Source organism: Callorhinchus milii, unplaced genomic scaffold, assembly GCF_018977255.1.
Source record: "Callorhinchus milii isolate IMCB2004 unplaced genomic scaffold, IMCB_Cmil_1.0 Scaffold1, whole genome shotgun sequence".
Lineage (NCBI taxonomy): Eukaryota > Metazoa > Chordata > Chondrichthyes > Chimaeriformes > Callorhinchidae > Callorhinchus > Callorhinchus milii.
In genome coordinates, this window is record NW_024704742.1 from 52,232,886 (window position 1) to 52,243,794 (window position 10,909).

A 10,909-nucleotide genomic window follows, 5' to 3' on the forward strand; every position below is an offset into this window, starting at 1 on the left:
TAGTTGAGTTGGGAGGTTCAGGATGATGGAGTAGTATGTTAAATACTAAAGTGTAGTTGTTTTTACTACATGGAATGTGCCATTTGAACTTTCCCAGAAGATGAGTTTAAAGGGCAGAGAGCTAACTGCATTTGCCTCTTTCAGGTGAGCGAGATAGATTCCATGTCACTGTTCCAAAAAAGAAAGGACATTTTGTTGGTATCTTGGCCAACAATCACCCAGATTAATTAGTCATTCACCACATGACCATTTGTGAGAGGTTTATGGGCCCAAATGGCTGCCATGTTTGCTTACAAAACTAATTACTAACATGGCATTAACTAAAGTGAAGCACAAATAAATGCAAGCTACTACCTAAAGGAAGTAAGAATCCGAAATGCATACATTTACCCATACCTGTTAATCTACAAAGTACACAGTCACTACACTGTATAGTAGATCCTGTGAAGCGCTTTGAAAATCCAACTAATGTGAAAGGTAAATATGTTAAATGCAAAGATTATTATTTATTTACACCTCGAACAAGATGAAGTTGTCCGAGGGAAGGGGAAAGCTGAAAGAGAGCTTGAGATCTCTTTGGTTGACTTGTCACTCACCATGTCAAAATAGTGCAAGGTAGCAATAAACAAGCCAAACAGAACGCTGGGCATCCCAAATCAGTTCATATCCCCAGAAGTCATACTCATACTCAAGATATACGCTGCTCTGACCAGGCCTCAAGTACACTCAAGTACACTCAAGTTGGCTGCTCAGGCAGTGTCAGAGCTGAGGAGAGCAATGAGGATAGTCCGCAGTGTTAGAGCAATGAACTATGAGCATCAAATGGACAAACTAGGGCTTTCAGTCTTCAAATTCAGTCTTTGATTTCAAGATCCTCACGCTCGCTTTCAAATCCCTTCATGCCCTGGCACTTCCCTACCTCTCCGACATGCTTTCCCCCCAACACACAACCCGCTGCCTCCGCTCGACTGGTTCTGGCCTTCTGCATGGCTCCCATGCCCTCCATTGCACCATTGGTGGCTACGCTTTCAACCACTATGCCCTGAAACTCTAGAACACTCTTTTTCTATACTAATTTTAAATGGGATTGAAAAGGTGAACCCTGAAGACCTTCCTATTCGACTGTGCCTACAGTCACCTCCCCCTCCCCCAGCTCAGAGTCGTGCTCTGTCACTGTCTAGAGCTCTGGGACCTACCTTGCATGAGCAGTGCTGTATAAATGCAAGTTGTTGTTGAAAGAAGATGTTTCTGAGGGGACATTATAGAAGTATCTAGAATTTTAAATGGGATTGAAAAAGTGAACCCGGAACAAAACTTTCGCATAAAATAAAGATAATTAAGAATATAAATTGCAAGTGTTTTGGTACTTTGAGTTGTTTTGTTTTTCCTTCTCATGTATTCAATTAGCAGCTGAAGTACAGAAATGTAAATATTTGTACAATGGGGCTACAACTGTAAACTGATCCTCCATTAATTTCAAAAGACAGTTTAATTATATAATTTGCTAAAATGCAATTAACGGGAAGGTACTGTAATTTAATATCCCTAGTGACCGGCAGATTAATATTACAGATAAAGTGTCTGGCATACAGTTTAATGCCTCAGGCATAAGTTACTTGATGTACTTTTCCGAGTTTACTGGAATCAGAGGAATGTAATTGAAAGGAAGGACTTTCGGTGACCGAGTTATTGATGGATAATGGGTACTTCATGACGTCAACTTGTATTACTTCCTGTTGCAATTACTCCAGCTCAGACCTCAGGGCTCTGTACTGTAAAGGTCTGTTTTTATAAAATAATAATAATTATCCTTGCATTTGATATAGCACCTTTCACATCAGGAGGACATCTCTAAGCACTTAACAGGATTTACTATGTATTTTGTAGGTGAATACAGCAGCCAATTTACGCTCAGCAGTGTCCCATTGACAGCCACAAAGTGAATAACCAATTTTGTCTGGGGCATTATTAACCAGGTCACTTGGAGAAACTTCCTTCTGTTTTTATATAGTGCCATAGGATCTTTAATAGCTACCTGACTATGTGGATGAGCGCTTGGTTTAATGTCTCATACGAAAGTTAACAACTCTAACATGGAGTCCTGTTGCGTATTGGTTACAGAACTTGCCTCCCAAGCGAGAGGACCTGGGTTTGATTCCGTACTCCACACGCCTGTTTACCTAGCAGTAAGTAGGAACCCAATTGTTTGTTGATTGGCGAATTGTTTTTCAGGGGGTAATAATTCATTCACAAAAAGAAATAATAATAATAATTTGGTCACTCAATCCACGGCTGTTTGTGGGATACTGCTGTGCACAATTGGCTGCCACATTTTTCCCAGAAAATATACAGTCAATTCACTTTACAGTATATTCTGTGAAGAACTGTGAGGCGTCTTGAAGACACGATAAGGCAACTATATCAAATGCAAGGATTATTACTGTTATTATTAACATTGCATCACAGCCCCAGCACTGCAATGAAATATCAAGCCTAGACTTTGAGCTCCAAGAGAATGCTACTAATTAAGTCATGATGACAAATAGTAGATAGTGACCAGCCCACAACTTGAGGTGGAAGGATTCCAAGGAAGGCCACTGCCCCTAAACAACGTTTTCAGGGCATGGTTTAGGAACCCAGACTCCTGTGGCAGTAGAGTTGTCGACTTATACCAGATATACATCAGAGACATGCTGTGGTTAAATTAACATTTATAGTACTGTGATTCTTTTTGAGAACTGGATTAGAAGTAGTTCCTGAATCCTGATACCTACTAATCACGTTGTGAGGACTCAGACTTGTGCTTATCAGTTAATTAATGACCAACTAGTGACTATTCTCTTTGAGTTGAAGTAAGCCTAAATTGGCTCCAAAGTGACATACCCGAAAAGCAAGATTCTAATTGAATTAATCTCTGTTGTGGTATTGGTCATCTGTTACTTAAGCCAAGCAGGTCCACAATACTTTAAGGCTTTGTTCATGATTGAGCAGTCAGCCTGACCCATTAATAATAATAATAATAATCATCCTTGTATTTGATATAAGCGCCTTATCACGTCATTGAGGCGTCTCAAAACACTTTACAGAATATACTGCAAAGGTAATTGACTGTATTTTTGTGAGCGAAACACAGCAATATCCCACAAACAGTTGGATTGAGTGACCAAATTATTATTATTTGACCATTAGCAGGATTCAGAGGACATCAGTCCCTGGAGGCTGTAATTCATTCTACTCAGCTCCTGTTAACCCTGCAAATCAAAGCTCTAACCTTTGAGTGGTCCTCGTTGGATGAACAGTGAACACATTGCCAGTGTATTGTAGATCATGGTAAACTGCACAGTTTTAGTAGATTAAATTCTAGCACATCTACACTCCTCAATGTACATTCAAACAAAGAATTGAGTCTTGCCATCCTGCACCCAAACACTTTGGGATTAGATAAGCAAGGGTGATCTGTCTTCTGGGGAGAGAGTGAATATACTTTATTTAGATATGTATCTTTACTACAATGAAAATCTTTAAACACAATAAAACATTGTCTAAACAAAAATATGAGTTTGTGTTATATTGCCGAAATGCAGCTGCTTGAGAAACATCTTTCCCTGTCCATAACACAAAGTCGTCCTGTTAAAGGCATTGGAAAATTTATCAACAAAATGCTCTCCTTTAACCACAAAGCACACAGAGTCCACTATGGTACGTACACCATATGCACACTGTGGACAGTATGATTTATAATAATAATCCTTGCATTTGACATAGCGTTTTATCACATCATCGATACGTCTCAAAGTGCTTCACAGAATATAAAGTGAATTGACTGTATATTTTGTGGATGAAACGCGAAGCCAATTGCGCACAGCAATGTCCCACAAACAGTCGGGAATTGAGTGAGCAAATTATTATTATTTTAACAATGGTAACAATATAATGATAAATATACTTATGCAATTTAAACAGTGTTTGTACATTTAAACAGTTATTAGATACCAAGTAACTTATTTAACCTCTCCTTTACGAAGGCAAAATTCTGGAAGAAATATTAGACTTGATTGTTTTAATGTCAAATGTTAATCTTACTATGAACATGGTTATTACATGCCTCTAGAAACAACAAAAAACTGGAACCATTTAGTGCTCAAACCGTATTCCAAGTAACAAGTCATTCACGTAAGTAAAACAAAAACTTCACTGTGTAAATCAAACATGAATATAATATAGACACTTGAAATGAGAATCACTGATATGGTGGTTCTGAGATATCAGCTCTAACGAAAGGTCATCGACCTGAAATGTTGACTCACTTTCCTCTCTCCATAGATGTTGCCTGACCTGCTGACTGTTATAACAATCCTTGCATTTGATATAGCGCTTTTCACGTCGGGAGGACGTCCCAAAGCGCTTCACAGAACACACTGTAAAGTGAATTGACTGTATATTTGTGGGCGAACGCGGCAGCCAATTGCGCACAGCAATGTCCCACAAACAGTCGTAGACTGAAAATGACCAATTTATTATTGTTTTGGTTTTGGAGGGATTATTATTAGTGTTTCCAGCGACTTGTGTTTTTAATCCAGATTGCCAGTATCTGCAGTGATTGGGTTTTTGTTTGGTTTGGTGATGTGGTGGTGTTGGGTTTGCTGCTGCCCAACTCTGAGCTGCTCTGCCTGGTTTCTCCGCCGGCCTGGAGCGCCCTCTGGTGGCTACACGATGCCAACATTGAGCAGTGTCAGGCTGTCACCCACCAGGGCATGTGTTTCCAGGTCTGAAGGTTGAAGCAGATGCTTATGGACTGTGAACTTTGCCTATTTGAAACGTGCACTTAGTCGATTCGAGGTCATCCATCACAAAACCTAACAACACGTAATATCAGTTGTGTTGACGTGTTATGGTTTCTTACAGCAGTGTAGTGTAATTGCAAATCTGCGAATAAAAGAGGATTTTTTTTGTACAGATCCACAACAAAGCAATCACTAAAGTGTGCGACTGAAGGAAAGTAGAAAATGAAGCAACGAAAAGCACGAAATGCATACAAATTTACGATGCCCGTTTTGCCATTTGCAAGGTCATGTCTTTATATTCATCAGTCAGCTCAGCCTTGTGAATCCCACCGATGGAGAAGCAAAACAAGGCGGAGAGGGGTCGGAGATGCACATAACCGCGTCGCCTTCTATGTTTAAAAGTGCAGTGCTTTTAACGTGCAGCGACACTGCAAACAAATGACCGACGGACCAAATAGAAATGGACTTAAATTATCCTTCAATGTCATTAAATAAACGGAAGAGCCCGTTGCCTTCTCTGGAGGAGACGTGACACATTGCAGATCAGACCAACAGAGGTGTTGTGTTCCTCGGGGATCATCGCAACCCGTCCGATTTCCCATCCGACTGTCGGATTTTCGCTTTGCAAAAAGTAGTAACGCAAACATATGACCATTGCTCGTCGTGTGAGGCAATCGGATCGCTGAGGGGGCGAAACCTCTTGTTAAAAAAAAAAACCCATTGCCAAAGTGTTGTGCAATTAGTTTGAAAGTCCCCTCGAGTCTGTGGCGAGTACTACGCAGGAGATTGTTGGTGAAACGATCAGCCACTCTCTGGGTCCTTTTTCATTGGAAGCAAAACAGAGTTTGTTTGTTTAAAAAAAGAATAAGATGAGGGTCACAATTACTCGGGAAACCCCCCCCCCCCCCCACGGGAAAGTTCGGGCAAATCTCATTGCTTGTTTGACGTTGTTGAGGACTCGTTCAGCAAAGCAAAAACTCATTCCTCAGGCAATGTTTATCTGTGCAAAGTAAGACAGCAGAGCGGGCAAACCTCCTCCAACTGGTCTTCAAACTAATCAAAACAACGCGTTTCTTAGGCAAATCATCGATTGGAACGCCCCCCAGTGCCCACCGCTTACTGCAGTATATTAAATATATTAAAGTGACAATAAACCGATTATACTTGGCTTAACGGAGTCCCCACATCTGTCAGCAAGTTTAGCGAAGGGGAAAAGAGTTATTGGGTCTATAAACGCTGAAATGGTCGATGCTTTCTCAAGATCACAACTGCAGAATGTGAACGGGATCTGTCTTATCCAAATTATCCATCCACCAACTCTACTTGTCAGTCGCTGCACAAGTAAATGTATACATTATGTTGTGTATGTATGTACTTGCCTACCTGTAGATACCCAACTCTCATGAGCATTTACTTTGCTATCTGTACTTATCAACCTACTTATAATTATAACAATGAGCTCAAGCTTCATCTCAGAGGAACTTATGTCTTGACATTTTCTATTCAACTTTAACCCCTTTTCGGTCTACAATGTGCCGCAGCTGGTCTGCACTGAATCACTCCATGGTATGGGGTCTCCTCTCCCCGTGGGTGTTTTCATGGCTGGGTCTACAGCTGTAGTCAGGGATAGGAAGTCGATCATCCGGTTCCATTTGTTTAACGTGTCTACAGTCAGCATCGCCTATATCTATATATATATATATATATACACCAGCAACTGGTGATTTGATGTGATATATTCAATGGATCGATTGGGAACTGGAACCACAATGACTTGGATAGTGATTCCTCATTCCAATATACACTGGTTGGTTTCTGGGTCCAAATACCCGAGCAGAGCTCCCCGATGGGTACTGAATACTGGTTAGCATGTTAGTCTTAAGAAATAGCTGGAAGAGCCACTGGTTAGTTAATTACCTTAACAAGTCTAAAAAACGTTTCAACGGGCTCTGTCTGGCCCTCTACTATTAATAATCCTTAGATTTGATAGTGTGTCTTATCATGTAGGTCTCAATATACTTCACAGGAGCAAATTTACTCTTCCCGCCCAGGTTTTGGAATTGTTGAATATCCAGATTGTCCGATTCCCAGCGCTTCTTTCCTTTAAACAATATTCAGCCAAGGAGGCGTGGGACTCGCCGTGGATTTGAGGATATTTTCAGAATCTCTTTTAGTCTGGATGCAAGAAAAGTCTACATGCGCCAGACATGATAAGGAAAGGCTTATTGGCACATGAGCTCTGAATTGAATACAACTCAAGAATGGGACAAGACGAGTGGAGATGGCGAATGATAGACAGTTCTTTGTGTTGACATTGTAGTTATAGGCCAGATTACAAATGGGATAAAGTGACCTTTTCCATGTTACTCAATTATGTGAATAAACCTTCCCACTGACACCAGATGTATTCCAATATTAAACCATTGTGGTGCTTTTTAATGGAGCTGTGTCTTTCGGGGCAGTGTCTTTGTGACTTAAAAGTATTGGCGGGAAATCAATGGTTATCTATTGTTAAATAATTATGACAGGCACCAAATTTCGAAATCCGTGGAGAAATAATAATAATAATAATAAAAAGAATCCTTAAATTTGATGTAGTGCATTACATCGCATCGCCGAGACGTCTCAAAGTGCTTCACAGAATATGCTGTAAACTGAATTGAGTGTACATTTAGTGGGCCAAAAAGCAAGTTGGGTCTGACAGAAAGGACCAGGAGATAACCAAATAGATGGGGGTGGTTCTGTGTGTATGTGTGTGTGAGGGGGTGGGGTTGGGTGAATAACTAACAGGGGACAAATGAATTGGTTGGATGCCATTGATCAAACCCTTTCTTGAGGCAATGAGCCCAGACTGGTACAGAACAATAGTGTCCAACGCTTAATTGCAAACAGATACCCGCCAGCTAACAAGTCTCTGCAAATCCACGGTTTATGATCATAAAGCAAAGATCGCCCGGTGGAAACAATTGAGCAAGCGAGTTATTTGTTGTCAATTATAAGCCTGGGCGAACACGAACTCATAAACCGAGAGTTAAAGACGGGATCAAAAGCCCCTTCGATTCCCAGAGAAGAAACCACTGGTTTACAGTGCAATTCACAAACTGAAAAAAAACACACACACACATCACAGACCCGGGGCTGTGTCCCGCCTTCATTCGGGGTCTGACTGCATAGCTGTAAACAAACCGAGCGGCTTTTAATGAAAATAAAAGTCACCCAAAGGTCATTATTTATATGGAGCAAATTGTCTGTCTGCAGAAAGACGGATAGCGCTCGCTGCATGGGGTGGTGGGCGGTCCACACAGCACCAAACTCAATCAAAGCAAAGCATCACTTGTACTGGGGCTGGGACGTGGGTCAGAGCTTCCAGTTTGGGATGTGACTGCACACACACATACATCTGGAATGATTAGCAGTGGGGTTGGTTATCAATGGCGTACCTTGAGTTTAACTCTGTCTGTCTGTCTGTCTGTCTGTCTGCAGTGTGTGTGTGTTTGGCATATCTCCTCTGTGTCACAGGAAGAGATGGCATTGGGACCCCCACCCAGTAAGCTTTCCAGGGACACATATGGTGTGCGTTTTAACGCTTTCTATCAGACACATCCCCCAGATAAGAAAGAAAACAAACAAACAAACAAACTGGCTTTTTTTTCAATTTGGAAAGGACATCTCTCTTACCTTATTTTCCCATTAGGACCACACAGCATTCCTGGGCATTTTTCAGGATTTTTACCCCCCCACTCCTAGTTTTCAGGGCAGAAAGGTTCCCCAAGCAAGATTTATCCTCTCAACTTAACGGAACCTTTCTTTTCGGGAGGAACGAGCTCGTGAAAAAAAGGAAACGCGTTCAGCAAGTTTACAGAGTGTTTTAAAACCATGTCCACAGGTCACTTTAACAAGAAACTCAATGTCGGAACCAGAGAATTATTTGGGGAATTAGATTCTGTAAATTATGTCTCCAGATGTTGATGACGCGGGACCTATTTATTAATCTGCAGTATTGACTGTCTCACGCCGATGTTTGGCTAATAAACTGTTAGTGACAGAGAGAAAATTCAATTAAGTAGAATCAGCCGTAAAGTGAGAAGTAATGACATTTCACGCACAGCACTCACTTGGTTTCCACAAGCAATGCCCTGCAAACCTTCAGACCAGAACCCTCAACTAACTAACTGGCCACACAAGGCAACGTTTTTTTCCTAAATGTTTGTTAACGACCTCAAGACGGGGATTACTGGAGGGAGGCTGGTAATTACAGTTTGATCGGTGCAATGGGCCCGGGGCTCATTCCTCACTCTGCGAGTGACTGACAGCATCGGCCTGTCTCTCCCTCTCTCTCCCTCCCTCTCCCTCTCTCCCTCTCTCTCTGCTCTTTGGCTGCACTGCAACTGATAAACAGGATGGCTCTTTGATATCTGCTGCGCTGCTCTTGAGAGATAATTTTAGTTTTGCAGATGCACATCAAAGGATTTCATCCCCTATAAGGCGTTTGTCACTGCAATGGGCAAAATAATAGTTTGGGGGAAAAGTGTGTGTGTGGGGGGGGGGGGGGGGGGGAGTTCTTTCAGTTATGACATGAAATGCCAAATCGTGGAATTGTTGTGGACTGAAGGGAAATGTTTGCTCTCTGCAGACGTCGTGTATAAAAGGATCGATTGGGCTGATAAAGTGAAGAACACATGCGGCTGGGACAGAAATGAGCCTCCATTAGATGTGTATGCAGATGTGCTGATTCAGCGCTTAATGTTTTTGAGAGTTAATTGCAGAAGGCAGTTTATGTAAAGGGATGTGTTACTGTACATCTGTTTCGTTTATCTCCACATCTCGAGTAGGGTCTGGAAAATAGCGAGTAGGATTTGAAAGCTCAGATCTCTTTGTCTTCAGATTTTTTTTCCCCTTTCCCATTTGGAACCGCTTTATCTTAATAGGGAAAATAGACCTCAGACTATATTTATACCGCTTGGATGCCAGGCCATCCACCAAATGTCTGCAGTCGCACAGAGTGATTCAAATGATTGTTACAACTCTACATATTCTGTGAAGCGCTTCGAGACGTCTCGAAGACGCGATAGAGCTCTACATCAAATGCAAGAATTATTATTATAAAATCATTTCCCCAGTTATTCCTCGATTAGAAGCTTAGTCTAATCAACTCAGAAAGATAGGGATAATGACTGACTGTTGACTTCTTAACTGTAAACATTCAGATTCTGACCAGGAGCGAGAACAAGAAACAGATAATTGTGAGTAAACAGAGACAATGAGGAGTGAGACTGGGAAAAAAAGACAGATACAGAGAGAGGAGAGGAGAGAGAGAGAGGAGGGGGAGAGAGAGAGAGGAGGGGGAGAGAGAGAGGGGGGGAAGAGAGAGAGGAGGGGGAGAGAGAGAGAGAGAGAGGGGGGGGAGAGAGAGAGGAGGGGGGAGAGAGAGAGGAGGGGGAGAGAGAGAGAGAGGGAGGGGGGAGAGAGAGAGGGGGGGAAGAGAGAAAGGAGGGGGAGAGAGAGAGAAGGAGGGGGAGAGAGAGAGGAGGGGGAGAGAGAGAGAGAGAAGGAGGGGGAGAGAGAGAGAGAAGGGGAGAGAGAGAGGAGGGGAGAGAGAGAGGAGGGGGAGAGAGAGAGAGGGGGGGAAGAGAGAGAGAGGAGGGGGAGAGAGAGAGAGAGAGAGAGAGAAGGAGGGGGAGAGAGAGGGGGGGGCGGAAGAGAGAGAGGAGGGGGAGAGAGAGAGAGGAGGGGGAGAGAGAGAGAGAGAGAGAGAGAGGGGGGGAAGAGAGAGAGGAGGGGGAGAGAGAGAGAGGAGGGGGAGAGAGAGAGGGGGGGGGAAGAGAGAGAGGAGGGGGAGAGAGAAAGGAGGGGGAGAGAGAGGAGGGGAGGGGGGGGGGAGAGAGAGAGAGAGAGAGAAAGAGGAAAAGACTTAGAGAGGAGGGGAGCAACAGTCACAGGGAGACTAAAGAGAGCGAGTTTTACATTTTGCAATTCCTCGACCACCTCTTAATCCGTATAGTCCAGTTACTCAGTTACTCCTACTCTGCCTGTGGTGAGATTGTCCCGTTTAAACAAAAAACAACAACGTCTGTCGTCCTCGATAATGTCACCGGAGCACTCTTGCCCAGTTCTTTCGGGGTAAT